The sequence below is a fragment of the Carlito syrichta genome, unplaced genomic scaffold (genome assembly GCF_000164805.1).
Source record: "Carlito syrichta isolate Samal-C Ts95f unplaced genomic scaffold, Tarsius_syrichta-2.0.1 Scaffold311470, whole genome shotgun sequence".
Lineage (NCBI taxonomy): Eukaryota > Metazoa > Chordata > Mammalia > Primates > Tarsiidae > Carlito > Carlito syrichta.
Window position 1 is genome coordinate 149,422 of NW_007255566.1, and position 20,987 is coordinate 170,408.

At 40.1% G+C, this 20,987-nt stretch overlaps 1 protein-coding gene across 2 annotated transcripts in view; it reads left to right on the top strand.

The window, feature by feature from the left end:
• Nucleotides 1–20,987, top strand: part of PAFAH1B1 (platelet activating factor acetylhydrolase 1b regulatory subunit 1) — a 92,441-nt gene that overhangs the window by 12,842 nt on the left and 58,612 nt on the right. The window contains exon 1 of one of the 2 annotated variants that reach the window (XM_008068671.2): nt 15,773–15,788. The exons of the other annotated variant lie outside the window; for it this stretch is intronic. The gene's annotated coding sequence lies outside the window, so the exon portion shown is untranslated. Of the gene's footprint in view, nt 1–15,772; nt 15,789–20,987 lie in introns of those variants that run through there. 2 annotated transcript variants of the gene reach the window in all.

Below are 20,987 nucleotides of genomic sequence, written 5' to 3' on the forward strand. Positions count from 1 at the left end.
GGAAGGCTGAGGTGGAAGGATCGTCTGAGCCCAGCAGGTGGAGGCTGCGGTGGCTGTGAGCATGCCACTGCACTCCAGCCTGGGTGATAGAGTGAGACTCTGACTCAAAAAAAGAAAGAAAGAAAGAAAGCTTATCACACTGTTGAGATCAGCAGGAAGGATAATCTAGGCAGAGGAAGTAATTTGTGTGCAGTTTTATAAATTTGCTGGGAGAGGGAATTTTCATGTAGTTCAGTATGACTGGAGTGATTGGTGAGCGTAGAGGAGTGAGTCACTTCGTGTGATCAATCTGGCATATAGGGCAGGATGATGCATGAACCATCTGCATGGGCCTTACCTGCTAAAAATGCACATTTCCAGGCCCCATCATCATCATCTTCTTTGCCTTTTTATTATTATTGTTGTTGTTATTATTATTATTATTATTATTTTGAGTGGAGTCTTACTCTGTTGCCCAGGTTGGAGTGCAGTGACAGACTTATGGCTCAGAGGATCCTTCCACCTTAGCCTCCCAAGAGTAGCTGGAACTACAGGCGCACACCACCACGTCTGACTATTTTGATCAACTTATTGTAGAGATGAGGTTGCACCACGTTAGACTGGTCTTGAACCCTTGAACTCAGGCAGTCCTCTCACCTTGACCTCCCAGAAGGCTGGGATTACAGGTGTGAGCCTCCACGCCTGGCTCCCATCTTAAATTTATACAATCACAGTTTCACCAGGTGGTACCAGGGATATCTGCCTTTCAATTGATTGTTCTTTAGAACCACTGCTTTTGCTCTTGGGTTACCCGTAAAGAACTTTAAGGTATGATAAGTGGTATCATTAGATTTTACCTTTTAGAAAAGCAGTTGTCAGCATTGTGGAAGATGCAACTGTGGAGGTCAGTAGACCCATGAGGAGACTATTTAAGTGGAAGTACAGGTTGAAAGAGTTAATTTAAGAGGGATTTGTTCATTATGTATAAAATTAGTTGGATATGGGAAATGAAGGCAATAAAGAATGAGGAAGGTGAAGAATTAATGTGATTTTTGTTTGGATTTGGGCTGCTGAGTGAATGTGGGTGTTATAAAGTGATAAGAAATAGAGTGGACCGAGATTGGGCAAAGTTATTTTTGATTATTGATGTCCTGTTTAAATAGGATAACCATTAGGTGTATTGGAGATTTGAATTCTAAAACATTTTTCATGTGTTTAGCCAATGTGGTGATTAATATTTTTGTTTATTATTGCTTACTAACCTTGTAAGGAATTAGATAATGAGTTCTTTCACCAAAATATGTTCATTGCACTCTGTTCTGGGAACTGTGTTGTGGGTACTAGAAAGTGCTCCAGACAGGGGATACAGGAGTGGAATCATAAGGTCACAAAGTGGGGAGGGTAAAGACATGTATTACAAGGGGCTCAGTGTTACTGAAGTATAAGCAAGGCAGAGCTGGATTAGAAATGAAACTTGGTCCGGGCTCGGTGGCTCAGCCTGTAATCCCAGCACTTTGGGAGGCCAAGGCGAGTGGATTGCCTGAGCCCGCGGGTTCGAGACCAGCCTGGGCAACTTGGTGAGACCTCGTCTCTACAATAAAGCAAAAATTAGCTGGCTGTGGTAGTGCATGCCTGTAGTTCCAGCTACTTGGAAGGCTGAGACGGAAGTATTGCTGGAGCCCAGTAGGTCGAGGCTGCGGTGGCCGGTAGTGTGCCACTGCACTCCAGTCTGGGTAACAGAGTGAGACTCCAACTCAAAAAAAAAAAGAAATGAAACTTGAAAGTGGGGAGTGACCACATACTAATTGAAGACCTTGTAAACTGTGTTAAAGCATGTAGACTTTAGGAAATAGGCAGCGTAGTACAGTGACTAAAAGTCCAGGCTGTAGTACCTAGGTACCTGGGTTTCAACTTCCAGCTCTGTTGCTTACACAGATAAAGTTATATTGGGTTTGTTAAATTCTCTTAGGTTGTTGTGAGGAGTAAATTAATATTTATAAAACACTTTAAAAAGTGCCTCGCATATAGTAAGTGCTGTGTGAATATTTGTTAAATAAAAAGTAGGGAGCCAATGAAGAGTAATTTTTTTTTTTTTTTAGTAGGAATCTCACTCTGTCACCCAGGCTGAAGTGAGACTGCCACTGTAACCTTGACCTGCTGGGCTCAGGTGATCCTTCCACCTCAGCCTTCCAAGTAGCTGGAACCACAGGCATACACCTACCACATCCTACTAATTTTTTGATTTATAGTAGAGAGGTCTCACCAAGTTGCCCAGGCTGATCTCAAACCCCTGGGTGACAGAGTGAGACTCCAACTCAAAATAATAAATAAATAAATAAATAAATAAATAAATAAATAAATGCAATACTCTTTTAAAGAACTTTGGATCATAGATGTTTTCTGTGCTAGTGATATTTGATGCTTTGGAGGGTATATTATGGTGTTTTCATAAAAATGAGAACTAGAGACCTGAGGAGAGGTTTTAATCTTTAAATTTGTAGGCCCTTGCTATTTTTTTCAGTAGGTGGAGATAATTTATCTTTAAGGACATACCATTATACAGAAAGTTCATGTAGCCCAAGTCCAAGGAGCCAGAAAGCTTGAATAATAATTTTGTTATTATATTGTTTTTATGTTCTCTCTTTATATTGAAATTTGTCATTATAAAGATCATAGCACTGTGGTAATACTGTAAAATTTTAAGTCTGCTGAATCATTAAAGACAAAATGTTAATTCTGTTATATCCAAATTTGTTCTTTTTCTTTTTTTTTTTTTGGTCAGGCTTATTAATCTTCAGGTGGGAGTGCAGTGGCATGATCACGGCTCACCACAGCCTCAACTGCCTGGACTCAGATGATCCTTCCACCTCAGTCTCCTGAGTAGCTGGGACTACAGGCATGTGCTACCATACCTGGCTAATTTTTTGTTTTTTGAGTTGGAGTCTCACTCTGTTGCCCAGACTGGAGTGCAGTGGCCGCTCCCGGCCACCGCAGCCTCGACCTGCTGGCCTCCGGCGATCCTTCCACCTCAGCCTTCTAAGTAGCCGGAATTACAGGCATGTGCTACCACGCCTGGCTGATTTTTTGATTTATTGTAGAGATGAGGTCTCACTGCCCAGGCGGGTCTCGAACCAGCGGGCTCAGGCAGTCTACTCACCTCAGCCTCCCAAAGGCGCGGGATTACAGGCTGAGCCACCGAGCCGGCTGAACTTTTTTGAATATAGATTTTCTCTAGATTCTTAATAAAAGGATTAAATGGATATATATATATATATATTTATTTTTTGAGTTGGGAGTCTCACTCTGTCACCCAGGCTAGAGTGCTGTGGCACACTCCCAGCCATCGCAGCTGCGACCTCCTGGGCACAGGTGATCCACCTCAGCCTTCCAAGTAGCTGGAACTATAGACACATGCCACCATGCCTGGCTAATTTTTTTATTTATTGTAGAGATGAGGTCTCGCCAAGTTGCCCAGGCTGGTCTAGAACCCGTGGACTCAGGCAGTCCTCTCTCCTCAGCCTCTCAAAGTGCTGGGATTATAGGCATGAGTCACTGCGCTCAGCCGTGGATAGGAAATTTATTATACTTACTTAGTTTAGTATTTTAAATCTTTGTCCTTTGTTGTGGTGGTATGCCTTGTGATATTTGTCACTTAGGTTGTTAAAGGGTCATAAAATTTCCCTGCTAAAGACAGTTGAGAAATTATATTTGAACTGAATTTTGAAGGATGAATAATGTGAATGGACTTGGCAAGGTAAATTTAGATAGAGGGAACAGTAACATACACAGGCACAAAAGCTGAAAAAACTATTGTGTGTACTGGTAAGTAGTTTAATAGAGGGGATTGTAGGATTTGAGGTTGGAATGGGAGCGTCCTTGCTAGATTGATAGAATTTGTGTATTCTGTATAGCTTGTAGGCAAGCTGGTAGTTAAACAATTTCAAGCAAAGGCAAGCATTATGATATTATATGTATTTTAAATAGTTTATATGGGTGGCAATGAGGAATATGGGTTGGAATTTGAAGGTCACTTAAACTTTTTCAGCAAAGACTGATTAGTGCTTGAAATCAGATAGTGACGTTGAAGATTGTTGACTGGAGACAGGTTTAGGATGTCCAGTTGTGAATGAGTAGTGTGTTAGGCAGAGGGAAATTTAGACAATTGATATTTGTAGTTTGGGTGATTGAGTGGAACTGAGTAACTGGGTGTCAGCCATAGTAGAAAGTAAGAAGAGTTGTGTTTACATAAAGCAGCCAGATGAATTTTTCTGAACCACAGTTCTCAAGTCACTTTGTTGCCAGAAAAACCCATCAGCTTTTTACTGTCTTTAATGAACTAAGTATATGAAAATGCAAAGGGCACAGTGGCAAAACATAGTACTTAACAGATGTTAATTTAATTCTAAATGGGCACTCAGAGACCTTTATTATATGTTTTGGCTCATATTTTCATTCTTCTCCTCATTGCCTGCCATGTCTCCTGTGATTCATCTTTAGGAAGATATTTTCTGTTCCTTTTTACTCCCCCCCTTATCTACCCTTCAAATCTATACCAAATTCTCCATTTCCAGGCAGTCTTTCTAGTTTTTTTCCCATCTGGAAGAAACTTTATCTTCCCAGAATTTGTAACCTTATGGTACCTATTTTTCTCTTGTTACAACTTATATAAAATGCTTATTTGATGTACCAAATAAGTTAATGCATTTAAGGAGCTTAGACACAGTTCTTAGAACATAGTAAATAAATGTTGGTTATTATGGTGATGATTAAGATAATAGTCTACCTTTACTTTCTGCCTTCTTGTGGTAGCAAAAATGACTTGCTCTCTGTCCTTGAACACTAGGAAAGCAGTGTCTCCTTACTTTATGTATGTAAAAGTGCAAAAATGAAATTATCATCTTTGTGCCCCCTTCAGTATTCCTGAGCTGTAGTGAGGAAAATACAAAGGTTGTTATTTAACATTGATTATTTCATTAAGCCTCACCACAGCTGTTTAAGATAGGTGGTAGTATTAGTCCCTTTTTATATATGGGCAAATAGGCTTAGGAAGCCTGCAGATTTACTGAAGACCAGAGTTTGTAAATAGCTAAGTTGATATTTGAACCTCAACTGTTGAACTCCAGAATTCTACACAGTAGGACCTCAAATGTATAGAACTCCTTCCTTCACTACTTTCATATTATATACATATTTAACTTGTTACCTGTCAGAAGACCTATCATGGGAACTTTGCTCAATCAGAAAAGTGCTTCTTTTAAATTTTATTTTACATATTTGCAATTTAATTATTTTTAATTTTTATTATATAGCATGTCAAATGTGCAGGAAAATATTTGCATTAATATAACAAAATATTCACGTAACTATCAGAATTGACAGATGTTAACATTTTGTCATGTTTGCTTCAGAACTTTTTTTTAAGAAATAGGGCAATGCTACAGTTACCATTGGTATATCTTTTCTACCCCTTTCCAGTCCCATCCTGCTTTCCAGTTATAAAGTTTCTCCTAAAGTTTTTACAGATCCCTTTGTTCTAGATTTTTAGACTTTTACTATACTTGTGTGTATCTATAAACAATGTATAGTAGTAGTGCTTTGTAGATTGTTAGACTTTGCATGAATGTTGTCATACTGTATACTTGTATTGTTCTACAACTTGGTTTTTTTTTAACCAAACATTGTTTTGTAGGTATATTATTGATGTATATAAATCTAGCTTATCATGTTGTATAATTTCGTATATATGATTATAACAATATTTTCTTTATATCTAGATTACAGAAATGAGCATTTAGTTTGTTTACAACTTTTCACAATTACAGACAATACTTCAGTGAACATGAGGAAGGTATTTGCAGATGAGATGATACAATTCATCCTCAAGTTAATTAAATATTTGTTCTTTAGTAATCTTTATACTTTGAGCTGAATAAAGGGAACATTCAGTATTGTTGGCATCGATTTTAGATCCCAAACTTTATTCCATTTTCTTCAGTCTCTTCAACCAATCAAACAACCTATATTTATTCAATATTTAGCCAAAGATTGCATACTAGCGGCTACAGGCTAAACTAGTTTGTAAATAGGTTTCCCATGGCCTGGAATAGTTACATTTTTTTGAGTCCACATTTTAAAATTATTAAGTTTGTATTTCTGGATTATGACAAAAACTTTTTTTTTTAAGTCGGAGTCTCACTCTGTCACCCAGACTGAAGTGCAGCCTCATGGCCACCACAGCCTCGATTTGCTGGGCTCAGGTGATCTTCCACCTCAGCCTTCCAAGTAGCTGGAACTACAGGTGCATGCCTCCATGCCCAGCTGATTTTTGATTTATTGTAGAGATGAGGTCTCGCCAAGTTGCCCAACTGGTCTCGAACCTGTGGGCTCAGGCAGTTCTTTCACCTTAGCCTCTCAAAGTGCTGGGATTATAGGCATAAGCCACCATGCCCAGCCATGATAAAAACTTTAAAGTGCTGGCAATAGTGGAGCCCATGTTTTCTTATGACAGCAGTTGATCCAAACTGGGTTTTAGTTGCTGTTCTTTTTAGATGGGCGTAAGCTCTGCAGCAAAACAAATTCCTACTGCTCCATGTTGCTGTTTATTATTGCCCTTGTGCTGTTGCTTATAGTGGAGAAATACTTCTCTGTAGATGATGTTTCTATAAAAAGTGAGGAAAAACAGTAAGGCTAGACAGCTGCAGTGTTCAAGAAAAGTAGAAGAGAGCATATTTCTGGAATTGAAGAATATTTTAATAAAATTAATATGTGAACATGAATCGAGTCATACATAGAAAGATTACAACCTTGCCTGCTTTCTCTCATTTATATTACCTGCATTGTTCTTTATAGATGTGAGTTTGTGTTCCCTGCATTTTTGAGCAAATAATTGAGGGCTGCCCCACAGTGCAGACTTAGAAAATATGAAAATAGTTTGTAAGTCATGAAGTTCTGTGCAAATGAAAGATACTTACCTGTTCATTTTTCTATTATGTGTTCCCTTGTTCCAGAAAGATTTTAAGCCAGAGAGATTGAAAACTAGTCTAATTTCCTCAATCAGCCAACCTTTCAGCACTATAAACATTAAATACCTTTTCCAGGCTGCACGTGGTTGGTCCAGGCTTTGGATTGCAGACATATTTTTGTCTGTCTGCTCAATAATTTTGTTTTTTAGTTTAACTTACTTTGACAACCCATTTCTACCACTGTTGTTTTATTTCTAGCTGATTCAAACTTTTACCTACCTAGTTAGTCTTTGTATTTAATTTGTAACTATATATGGCAGTTTATAAGGATGCATAATATTACGAAATGTCACAGACTGGAAGTGAAAAGAAGGAAGAAACACACAGGGCAAGTTAAGGTGGAATCAGGATCTAGACCAAAAAGGGTCATCACAATTTTCTTGCTATAGGCAGAGCACAAATTTGACTCTGAGCTTTCTAGATTTTCATAGTGCCCTTAAGGTTAAAATAAACCAGTTAGTTTGGAAAGATAACCGACCACTTGGCACTATCAGACTACAGTTTTTCATAGGGGCCTCATAAAACAGGAGTATGTTGTAATTATTCTTATCCTCTTTTAACATTTCTAAGGTAGATGAATGGCAAGTATTTAAGTACTCTTGGTAGGGAAAGATTAACCACATTACTGAATCAGTCTGAAAGAGTGGATAGATTTTTCCTTCTGATGAATGGATATAGTTTCTCTCAACCCAACTTTTGGTACATATTGAGATTGAACCCCAAGTACCTAAAGTACCTAAAGTGTGGATGCTCCATACGTCAGATACAGACCATTTATATGGGGATTTAAGTTATTTTGTGAATTCTAGGTTTTACCCAGAATAGAATTCGTGGGAGTTGTCTGTAGCATAAAATTTTTCTTAGAAAGAAATTTCAAATCTGTACATCTTATCTGTCTAATTCTCTGTATTATGAAGGTGGGCAGAGCATACTCTTCCAGATTATCCAAAAGTGGTAAAAAATGATTAAGAAGTGAAGAAAAAGGGGCCAGGACACAACCCTGCTTTATGCTGCTAAAAATTAATTGCTTCAGCAGAAGACTTCCCATAGATCATGACTCATGGTGTAGTTTTCAGCTCTGCCCTTTCTTCAGGTGTGATCCAGATTCATCTTTATTTAAAAACAGCTAAGATTTTTTTCTTTGACCATGTTAGAGCTACATACAGTTCTTTATACTTGTTACCTTTACTACTGAAGCTCTTATATTCAGAGTAGAAACCACTTTGTATTTTCTTATTGATGACTGCTCTTTGTGTTTCTCAGTTTGTCATTTTAGCCTCAACTTTTTGGCAATACTGTGTTTCCAAACTGCTTAGAATAATTTTGTATTGGTTATTTTGTTTTGTTCGCCATTTGTTTCCTTCTCTAAAATCTGCCCTGAAAACTTGCCAATCATTTCCATCTTATTTTTTTAGTGTTTCAGTTTTTGGTGCTAACTTGATTAGTCCTTAGCTCATGTTATATTCCTTATCACCTCCTTTCCCATCTCTGCCTTCCAAACTCACTAACTAAATTGTGTGTTCCCTTAGTGGATTGCATTTTATTTGTCTTTATCCCATAATTTCATATCACAGAGCCTAGCAGAATAGATATTAAATGGATGCAGATATATAGCTCTCATCTTCAATTATATTGTAAGTTTCATATGGACAGGAACTCACTCTTAAGACTGCTTTTATCTTCCACATAGCTTTCTGTAATGAGGCATATAGGTTAACTATGTGCTACAGGGGACACATCTATTGTTTGGTTTCAATACTGGGTACCTGGTAGATTCTCAGTAAATAAATTGAGTAATTGACATGGAAAATATAGTTATTTCTAAGTTATCTGCCTCAGTGGAAACAAACATTGGTGTGGATAATAGTAAATTAGAAATTTATTCTGTTGAGGGACACTGTGCCTGTTTTCCATATAGATTGTTAAAACACCTGGGAAGTTGCACTTGAATGTAAACAGAGAATCTGCCCTATGTTAAAAAAATTAATTTTCACATAATTGCTACTGATCATAAAGCTCTTTTTTTTTTTTTTTTGAGTTCGAATCTCACTCTGTCACCTAGACTGGAGTACAGTGGCTATTCCCGGCCACCGCAGCCTCGACCTCCTGGGCTCCGGCGATCCTTTCTCCTCAGCCTTCCAAGTAGCTGGAACTACAGATGCGTGCTACCACACCTGGCTACTTTTTTGATTTATTGTAGAGATGAGGTCTCACCAAGTTGCCCAGGCAGGTCGCAAACCCGTGGGCTCAGGCAATCCTCTCACCTCGGCCTCAAAAGTGCTAGGATTACAGGCTGAGCCACCAAATGGCCTAAGACTCTTTTTAAATCATTTCTGTTGTTTTCATCCTAGTGCAGGCCTTCGTCATCATCTGCTTTCATCTTCCTCTTTCTTTTTTTTTTTTTTTTCCTTAGTTGGAGTCTCACTCTGTCGCCCAGACTAAGTGCAGTGGCCGCTCCCGGCCACCACAGCCTCGACCCGCTGGGCTCCGGTGATCCTTCCGCCTCAGCCTTCCAAGTAGCCGGAATTACAGGCATGCGCTACCACGCCCCGCTGATTTTTTGATTTATTGTAGAGATGAGGTCTCGCTGCCTAGGCGGGTCTCGAACCCGAGTTCAGGCAATTCACTCACCTCAGCCTCCCAAAGGTGCGGGATTACAGGCTGAGCCACCGAACCCAGCTTCTTCCTCTTTCTTTAATCCTTTATACTTGGAGACATCTCGCGGATCACCTACCAGCAACTTGACCACACTTTTTTGTGAAATAGTGAAAACGAATCACTTCATATTAAATAGTATAGTGCTGGAACCAATTATTTTATTGTAATGGTATTTGAGGAACTTATTTATGACCAAGAAAATCAAAATTTTATATCATTTTTCTAACGTGTGGTAATGTGTGAAACAGTCATTGACATGCATTGCAGGTTCATTGATACGTGTTGTGTAATAGTAATTTGCTTGACATCTTCTACCTGGTGTTTTTCTGTTTGAACAGACAATACAATCTTGTTTTCTTCCTCCCACATTAATGGTATGTAATTTATTGCCCAGTTTGTTGTTTGAAGATGTGGAAGGATACACTCATGATTCCTAAAAAAACTTCTCAACTGATCAATCATTTCTCAGTATATATTCCATCTCTTTATGTGCTTTTTTGTGCAGTTTGAAAAATCTCAAGGGAACACACATTTTTGAAAAATTTGCATTTGCATAAATCTGTCCTGGGTAATCACCAGCGGTCTCTTTATGTCCCCTGAGAGAGGACATCAGAGTGGTTTGCTAGATTTATGATGTCTTCTCAGAAGGGACATTCAAGTGCAAAGGTTTAATATATCCTATACATTATCTCCACTGTCACCACGAAACACCAGCTTCAGAATGTTCTTTTCTAGCCTAAGAATTGCAGTGATTTCTGCATTGTCATAATTTCTTCAGGCTGTCTATATTAGTATTTACTGTTACCTTCTACTAAACACAAATACATAAACAACAGTATGTTCTTTATTGATTTGTTTGGTTTTTTTGAGTTGAAGTCTCACTCTGTTGCCCAGACTGACCACTGCAGTCTTGACTTGTTGGGCTCCAGCGATCCTTCTGCCTCAGCATTCCAAGTAGCTGGAACTACAGGCGCGCATTACCACGCCCAGCTAATTTTTGATTTATTGTAGAGATGAGGTCTCGCCAAGTTGCCCAGGCGGGTCTTGAACCTGCGGGCTCAGGCAATCCACTCACCTCAGCCTCCCAAAGGCACGGGATTACAGGCTGAGCCACTGAGCCTGGCTGTCCTTTATTGTTTGTATGATGCTTTGAAGTATAGTCATCCCTTGGTATCTGTGGAGGGATTGGTTCCAGGACCCCCTGCAAATACAAAAATCCACGAATGCTCAAGTCCCTTATAAATAAAATGGTGTAGTACTTGCGTATGACCTATGCCCATCCTCCTGTGTACTTGAAATCATCTCTAGATTACTTTATAATGCCTAATATAATGTAAGTAATTGTTATACTGTATTTTTTTGTTGCATTGTTACTTTTATTTTTTTCTAAATATTTTCCTTCTACAGTTGGTTAAATCCATGGATGTAGAGGGCCAACTGTATTAGCAAACTCTTTTTTGCTTTAAAGCACTGTATTTTTTTGTTGTTGTTACTTAGTTTTGATTTGAAAAAATTATAATTACAAAACTTTTGTAGTCACTTGTCATATTGTCACTTGAAAATGTAGTATTTGTAAGTGGAAACCAGACATGTTAGAAGGTTAAAAAGGTATTTAATTTTTGAAGTTTTAGCATCAAGTTGAGGCAGCCGAATGATTTTTCACAGTGTTTAAAAGTTGGTGCACTCTCTGAGATATGTATGAATATGACAGGGTTTACTCTGTTTCCCTGGCTGGAGAGCAGTGGCACGATCATGGTTCACTGCAGCTTCAATCTCCTGGTCTCAGGAGATCCTCCTGAGGATCTCCTCAGGAGATCCTCCTGACTCAGTCTCCTGAGTAGCTGGGACTACCGGTGCATGCCACTGTGTGTAGTTAATTCTTTTACTTTTTTTTTTTGTAGAGACGAAATCTCACTTTGTTGCTTAGGTTGGTTTTGAACTCCTGGGCTCAAGTGATCCTTCCACCTTGGCCTCCCCAAGTGTGGTATTACAGGTGTGATTAAAAAATCCATGGCCTTCTGGTATTTGTTAGTTAGTGTTCAGTCTTTAAAAAAAGGAAAAAAATATATTGAAACCAGCCCCAAGCTGCTGGACTTTGAGGTATCTTATTGCCCAGATTTTAGAATTTTTTTTTCTTCGAATTTTAAAAAAGAAAAGTGAGAATAAAGTGATACACTGTGTCTTTACTTTTTGTGAACATAGTATATTTTTTTATCTTAGTTTTACTATGATGCCTACAGTGGTTACTTAAAAACAGTGGATACCTACTGTGTGTTAATTACCATGAATTTGGTAGCAATAGAATGAAGAATATGTCAAGGTTGTGGCTTTGGAGAAGCATTGTTAAGGAGACAATGTCAGGCCAGGCTCTGTGGCTCCGCCTGTAATCTCAGCACTTTGGGAGACCAAGGTGAGTGAATTGTCTGAGCCCACGGGTTCGAGATTAGCCTGGACAACTTGGAGAGACCTTGTCTCTATAATAAATTTAAAAAAAAAGACAACATCAAGGCAGATAATTACTGTGTAGTGTGAGAAGTGTTAAATATGTGTATGTGAGGCCTGGCTCGGTAGCTGGTAGCTCAGCCTGTAATCCCAGTGCTTTGGGAGGCCAAGGTGAGTGGATTGCCTGAGCCTGCAGGTTCGAGACCCACCTGGGCAACTTGGTGAGACCTCATCTCTACAATAAATCAAAAATTAGCTGGGCGTGGTAGCACGCGCCTGTAGTTCCAGCTACTTGGAAGGTTGAGGCGGAAGGATCGCTGGAGCCCAGCAGGTCGAGGCTGCGGTGGCCGGGAGTGGCCACTGCACTCCAATCTGGGCAACGGAGTGAGACTCCAACTCAAAAAACAAACAAACAAATACGTGTATGTGCAAAGTACGATGAACTCACAGTGGAGGGAGTTACTCTGTGCTTAAATTCTCTTTTGGTCAAAACTAGGTTGGGGGTGAGATTGGCAGTTGAGAGAAACTGCTAGGGGAGGGACAGGCATACCTCATCAACAAGGGTACCTGCAGCCAGGCCCGGTGGCTCAGCCTGTAATCTCGCGCCTTGGGAGGCTGAGGTGAGTGGATTGCCTGAGCCCGCGGGTTCAAGACCCGCCTGGGCAACTTGACGAGACCTCATTTCTACAATAAATCAAAAATTAGCCGGGCGTGGTAGCGCACGCCTGTAGTTTCAGCTACTTGGAAGGCTGAGGCAGAAGGATCGCGGGAGCCCAGCAGGTTGAGGTTGCGGTGGCCGGGAGCGGCCACTGCACCCCAGTCTGGGCGACAGAGTGAGACTCCAACTCAAAAAAACAAGGGTACCTGCATAATCAACGTTTGTATACCTAACCCTGAATTGTACCCCACATCTTTATTAAAAAACAAACAAACTAGGTTGGAATGGTAAATAAAACCCTCAAGTTCTGTTATTTATGCTAGCTACTGAGAGTTTCACTAATGCTGTTTAAATGTCATTGATAAATATTAGGTTGAACCTGTTAGTTACCATAATTGGCAATTTCTTTTTTTTGGTCTAACCCTAATAGTATATTGGTATGATACCTTTAGAAAAATAAAATACAATATTGTTATTGTTGCCAGTATTGTTTGATACTTGTTGGATAATTGATATTTTGTAAAACTTTGAAGCTAAACTCAGTGGCTCACACCTGTAATCCATTAGCACTTTGGGAGGTTGAGGTGGGAGGATCGTTTGAACCCAGAAGTTCAAGAGCAGCCTAAGCAACATAGCGATACCTGTTGCTACATAAAACATTAATAATAATAATAATAATAATAATACAGAAGTGTGATGATGTGCTCCTGTAGTCCCAGCTACTCAGGAGACTGAGGTGGGAGAATTGGTTGAGCCCAGGAGTTTGAAGCTATAGTGAGTCATGATTGCATCACTGTACTCCAGCCTGTGTGACAGAGTAAGACTCCTACTCATAATAATAATAATAACAATAGTGACTTATGAATAATAATGAAGACTTATGAAAATAAGGTAGAATGCAGCCTTATTGTACCTTTCTGGGGATAAATGGCTTTACCTGAGTTCCAGATAGCTTTTTTTTTTTGAGTTGGAGTCTCACTCTGTCCCCCATACTGGAGTGCAGTGGCATGCTGTCAGCTACCGCAGCCTCTACCTGCTGGGCTCTGGCGATCCTTCCGTCTCAGCCTTCCAAGTAGCTGGAACTATAGGTGTGCGCTACCATGCCTGGCTAATTTTTTGATTTATTGTATAGATGAGGTCTCACCAAGTTGCGCAGGTGGGTCACGAAACCTCAGCCTCTCAAAGCGCTGGATTACAGGCTGAGCCACTGAGACTGGCTAGCTTTTCTGTATATTCTTTTACTCACACTTTAATGTTAGGGTGGGTTAGTATTGAGTATTCCTTATCAGAAATTTGTTGAGACTGGAAGTATTTTGGATTTCAGGTTTTTGGGGGTTTTGGAGTACTTGTATATATATAATGAGATAACTTGGGAATGAGACCCAAGTCTAATTAGACACAGATTTGTTTGTTTTATGTATACCTTATAATCATAGACCGAAGGTAATTTTATAGTCTTTTGAGCAATTTTGCACATGAAACAACGTTTGACTATGACCTGTCACATGAGGTCAGGTGTGGAATTTTCCACTTGTGGTGTTATGTTGACGCTCAAAAATTTCAGTTTGGAGCATTTCAGATTTTGGATTTTTGTATTAGGGATGCTTAACTTGTACTCTAAACTTGAACTTTGTAAGATTTGTGTTGGTCATAATGTAGTGATGCATTTGGAAACAAATTTCTTCGTAAATGCAGTTGCATCAGTATGTTGAAAGTAGGAATCCTTATACTCTCCTCTGAGCTTTTAGGTAGATATTTTTACCTGAGATTTAGGTTTAATGGAACTACTGCTGTGGATAAATTGCAGGTGGATATATTTACTTTGGATTTTTGAGAAAGAGCTAGGAAGTTAGCTTATAAGAAAAACTGACAAATCACAATTGGATACTTTTTCTAACTAAACAATGAAGGATCTTTCCCTGTTTATAATAATCAGATTTTAGGCAAAACATTTCAGTGTTATAGGCTACCACAGTGAAGAAATACTAATAAAAAATGGAGGAGAGTTGGGCGTGGTGGTTCACACCTGTGATCCCAGCACTTTGGGAGGCGGAGGTGAAAGGATTGCCTGAGTCCAGGGGTTGAAGACCAGCCCAGGCAACTTGTTGAGACCTTGTCTCTACAATAAATCAAAAAATTAGTCAGGCATGGTGGCATGTGCCTGTAGTTCCAGCTACTTGAAAGTCTGAGGTGGAAGGATTGTAGCTAGGTTAAGAGTGACATACATACAAATATATCAAATTGTATAGCACTTGATATGTACCAAGCACTGTTCTAAGTGTTCCACATATATCAACTTGTAATCTCCCTGACAATCTTATGAAATAGGTACTTCTGTTATTAGAAGTAGCTCTATCAGATATAAGGGAGTTTGTAAACTATAACTGTCAAGTCAAATCCTGCTACAAGTGTCTGCCACCTGTTTTTGTACTGCAAGCCTAGAATGGTTTTTACAATTTTAGTGGTTGAAAAAATTAAAAGAAAAACAGTATTTTGTAAAATTCATTTGACAATACTTTGTTTAAAAAAAGAGATGAAGCCGGGCTTGGTGGCTCAGCCTGTAATCCCGTGCCTTTGGGAGGCTGAGGTGAGTGAATTGCCTGAGCCCACGAGTTCGAGACCTGCCTGGGCAGGCGAGACCTCATCTCTACAATAAATCAAAAAATTAGCCGGGCGTGGTAGCGCGTGCCTGTAGTTCCAGCTACTTGGAAGGCTGAGGCGGAAGGATCGCCGGTGCCCCAGCAGGTCAAGGCTGTGGTGGCCGGGAGCGGCCACTGCACTCCAGTCTGGGCGACAGAGTGAGACTCCAACTCAAGAAAAAAAAAAAAAGAGATGAAATTCAAATATCATTATCCATAAAGTTTTACTGGAACAGAGCCACACCTTTTTCTTTATGTATGGTTTATTGTTGTTTTCTTTCTACAGTGGCAGAATTGCGTAATTGATATAGAACCTGAAAGACCTGCAAAACCTAAATTACTGTCTGGCTCTTTGTAGAGAGTTTGCTGGCCCCTGGTCTAGATTCAAAGGTGAGAGGACATAATTGAGATAAAAAGCAACAAATTTAGTATAGATACAAAAGAATGTATCTTTATTAGAACATTCTAGGAGCACTATCTAGATGTATAATGAACAAGACAGTTATAATTTCTTCTTGAAAGATTTTGTAAAAGTCTTTTATAAAAATTTAATAATGAAAGATGCTTACTCATTTCAAAATGTTGGGGTGACCTCTTTTCCTTGTCAACATGCTATTTCTCCTTGAGATCTATCTGAGTGGGTTTGTAAAGATTTCTTTGAATTTGAGTTAACAATTGTTGCCAGTTACTATTGAAGTTTGAGTACCCTGGCCTCCCAGCTTTATTTTGGTCTTGGAGCTTGGATAACTTTTTTTTGACACTGTTGATTTCTTTTTTCTTTTCTTTTCTTTTTTTGAGTTGGAGTCTCACTCTTTCGCCCAGGCTGGAATGCAGTGACACGCATGCTTACAGCCACTCTAGCGTTGACCTATTGGACTCTGGCGATCTTTCCACCTCAGTCTTCTGAGTAGCCAGAACTACAAGACACGTGCTACCACGCCTGGCTATTTTTTATTTATTTATTTATTATTATTTTTTGAGTTGGAGTCTCACTGTCGCCCAGAATGGAGTCAGCTTCGATCTGCCAGGCTCCGGCGATCCTTCCGCCTCAGCCTTCCAAGTAGTTGGCACTGCAGGCACGCGTTACCATGCCCGGCTAATTTTTTGATTTATTGTAGAGATGAGGTCTCACCTGCCCAGGCGGGTCTCAAACCCGTGGGCTCAGGCAGTCTACTCACCTTAACCTCCCAAAGGCGCGGGATTACAGGCTGAGCCACCGAGCCCGGCTCACAGGGATAAATTTTTAAAATTCAGATTCCTCCTCAGAATCTCTGAGGTTGAGGCCTGGTTAATTTCAGAAAGTTTCTTAGGTGATTCTGTTGCACATCCCTAGTTAAGATACATAGTTACTTTAGCAGAATCCAATTTGAAAAAAAGACATGTGGCATTTACTGTTCTGTTTTGTAGAGGTGTTTTCCAGCCCAAAGAATCACTATCTAAATTTGTATAAACACAGAGGTCAGCAGCATCAATTCAGTGAATTAGCTCTCTTTTGATGGCACCTAATTAATACAATAGTAGAATCAGAATCAGAAGTTATAGTAGAGAGTAAGTAGTATAATTTAGTAGTCTTCATTTTTTGTTTTTTTTTTTTGAGTTGGAGTCTCACTGTCGCCCAGACTGGAGTGCAGTGGCCGCTCCCGGCCTCCGCAGCCTCGACCTGCTGGGCTCCGGTGATCCTTCCACCTCAGCCTTCCGAGTAGCTGGAATTACAGGCATGGGCTATCATGCCCGGCTGATTTTTTTGATTTATTGTAGAGATGAGGTCTCGCTGCCCAGAGCGGGTCTCGAACCCGCGGGCTCAGACAATCCACTCACCTCAGCCTCCCAAAGGCGCGGGATTACAGGCTGAGCCATTGAGACCAGCTATAGTCTTCATTTTTATGAGGTTTTTTTTTTTTGGCAACATAGAATTACAGTGAATTAGGAAATAATGAATTTAACAGGATAGAGCACTACTTATAGGAAACCCAACTTTTTTTTTTTGAGTTGGAGTCCCACTCGGTCGCCCAGACTGGAGTGTAGTGGCCGCTCCCGGCCACCGCAGCCTCAACCTGCTGGGCTCCGGCGATCCTTCCCCCTCAGCTTTCCAAGTAGCCAGAATTACAGGCATGCGCTACCACGCCCGGCTGATTTTTTTATTTATTGTAGAGATGAGGTCTCGCTGCCCAGGCGGGTCGACCCCGTGGGCTCAGGCAATCCACTCACCTCAGCCTCCCAAAGATGCGGGATTACACGCTGAGCGGCCCAGCCGGTTTAACCCAATTTTTTTTAAAGGAGGAGTAATTAATATTCCAGAACCATTTTGTTTTGTCTGTGTGGCTGTCAGGCTCTATGTCTGTATAAACATTGTGGAAATTTTAGGGGTTTTGGTTGTTATTTTCATTTAATTAAATTTATTTTACTATTGAAGTGAATTTAAAAGAAAAAAGTGATCCACAGTCTCAAAAATCATATTAAAGCAACAAATGTTTGTCATTTTTTTTTTTTTTTTGAGTTGGAGTCTCACTCTGTCACCCAGACTGGAGTGCAGTGGCCGTTCCCGGCTACCGCAGCCTCCACCTGCTGGGCTCTGGCGATCTTTCCGCCTCAGCCTTCCAAGTAGCTGGAACTACAGGCGCACGCTACCACGCCCGGCTAATATATATATATATATTTTTGATTTATTGTAGAGATGAGGTCTCGCCAAGTTGGCCAAGCGGGTCTCTAACCCGCGGGCTCAGGTAATCCACTCACTTCAGTCTCCCAAAGTGCTGGGATTACAGGCTGAGCCACCGAGCCCGGCTAATATTTGTCATTTTAAAACTCCTGTTATTTATGTTTATAGACATATACAGTTGGCCTTCCATATCCACGTGTTCTGCATTCATGGATTCAACCAACTGCAGATAGAAAATATGCAGGAAAAAGAATAGTTTGTGTCTGTATTGAACACGTGGAGACATTTTTCTCATTGTGATTCCCTAAACAATAAAGTATAACAATTACTTACATAGCATTTACGTTGTATTAGGTATTATAAGCAATCTAGAAATGATTTAAAGTGTATAGGAGGATGTTTGTAGGTAATATGCAAGTACTATGCCATTTTATACAAGGGACTTGAGCATCATGGATTTTAGTATCTGAGGGGATCCTGTAACCAAACCCCTGTGGATACCAAGGGACAACTGTACATTTGTACCGTGCAGAACAATTGGTTTCAGATAAAAAGCACAAAAGAAAGCTGTATACAACAACATCTGAACAAGTCAGAATTCAGTTTATTTGGAATCTTTTAAGTGTTCAAAATGGCTTCATGCTGAAGCCAAAGAAGAGTGAGAAACTCTTCTCTGAATGGGGAGGGTAATGAAGAAGTAGTCTTTGAGCATCCATTAACAAATGAGCACATCTGAGATGAAGATTATATTTAACATGTGTTTGATGAGTCTTCCGTGGCAATGAGGATGCATTCTGATTAATGTCCTTATGGGGCATACCTAAAGTTGATAAGGTAGATAGGCTGAGAAAGAATAAACAAGGAGAGAAAAGGAAAGAAAGATCAGCAGTAATGAGATGGTGCTTGCAGGTTGCAGTAGCAGTCAGTATAAAAAACTTAATGGAGAGCACGATGCATAAACAAGAGAATAGGATGAGCTCTCATTTACCCATTTTATACCTCAGTAGCCCTTATTCAGGACATCTTTCTGTTTGTTGCAGGGTGGAAATCAGTATTTTATATTTAGTAACCCTTGAAGGCATGCTCTGGGGGTGGGACCACCCAGGGAGTAGAGTTTAAGCAGTATGAGAGGTGAAAAGAATATTCATTCTAGTAGAGTTTGGTGGCAAGGTAAGCTTATATTAATAAAGGGTTCTGTATTGTACTATAACAGAAGAATCTTGGGAGTATAGGAATATATTTGTCAGGGTACTTCAGAAATTAACAGAACTAGTAGGGAGTGTGTGTGTGTGTGTGTAGAGAGAGAGAGAGAGAAAGAGATTAATTGGTTGATTGATTTTAAGGATTTGACTCACGTAGTTGTGAAAACTGGCAAACCCGAAATCTGCAGAGTATTCTGACAGGCTATGATCTAGTGAAGAGTTGATATTGCAGCTCAAGTCAAAAGGCAATCTTGGCAGAGTTCCCTCTTCCTTGAGAAGTTAGTCTTTTTCTTTCTTTCTTTTTAAAGTTAAGTTCACTTGCTTATTTTTACTCTTTTGTAAATTTAATTAATTGATTATTTATTTATTTAGAGTTGTGGTCTCATTCTGTCACCGAGATTGGAGTGCAGTGGGACACTCACAGTTACCACAGTCTTGAACTCCTGGGCTCAGGTGATCCTTCCACCTCAGCTTCCCGAGCAGCTGAGACTATAGGGTTGTGCCACCACACCGGCTAATTTTTTTTATTTTTTGTAATGACGAGGTCTCACTATGTTGCCTCGTTTGGTCTCGAACTCCTGGGCTCAAGTAGTCCTTCTTGGCCTCCCGGAGTTCTGGGATTACAGGCATGTGTTTTTCTTCTTAAGGCCCTCAACTGATAGGATAAGCCCTACCCACATTATAAAGGGTAATTGGCTTTACTCAAATAATACTGATTTAAATGTTCATCCTGTCTAAAAAATACCTCCTCAGCAACATCTAAACTAGTGTTTGACCAAATATTTGTGTACTGTGGTCTAGCTAAGTTGACATACAAAATTAACTATTACAGGGAGTATAATAGAAACTATTTTTCATAATATGTATTCCAGACTTCTAGTAAAAGGCAAAGGGAAGAGCTTTTATAAGAAAAAAAAAAAAATAGACATGCAGGCCAGACATGATGGCACACATCTGTAATCCCAGCACTTTGGAAGGCTGAGTTGAGAGCATTGCCTGAGCCCAGAAATTTGAGACCAGCCAGGGCAACATGGTGAGACCTCGTCTCTAAAATAAATAAGGTAATTGGCTGGGTGTGGTGGTATATGCCTTTAGTTCCAGCTACTTGGAAGGTTGAGCCTGGATGACAGAGTGAGACTCCAAAAAAAAAAAAAAAGAAAAGAAAATACATTTAAAGTTTCAAACTGATGGCAGTAGGTAACATGTGGTACTTCTTAGTTTATAGAATTTGCTTACATTATTATCCTGCTTAATTCTCACTAAACTCTGTGAGGTGAATTTCATATTTAAGTCTATTTTATAGTTGAGAATACTCAGGCTTGGGCTGGCTCGGTGGCTCAGCCTGCAATCCCAGCACTTTGGGAGGCCGAGGTGAGTGGATTGCCTGAGCCTATGGGTTTGAGACCAGCCCGGGCAACTTGGTGAGACTTCGTCTCTACAATAAAAAAAAATTAGCCAAGTGTGGTAGTACGCACCTGTAGTTCCAGCTACTTGGAAGGTTGAGGGGGAAGGATCACATGAGCCTGGCAGGTTGACACTACTCCAGCCTGGACGACAGTGAGACTGCACTCAAAAAAAAATCAGCCGGGCGTGGTAGCACATGCCTGTAATTCCGGCTACTCGGAAGGCTGAGGCGAAAGGTTCGCCGGAGCCCAACAGGTGAGGCTGCGGTGGCTGGGAGTGGCCACTGCACTCCAGTCTGGGCGACAGAGTGAGACTCCAACTCAA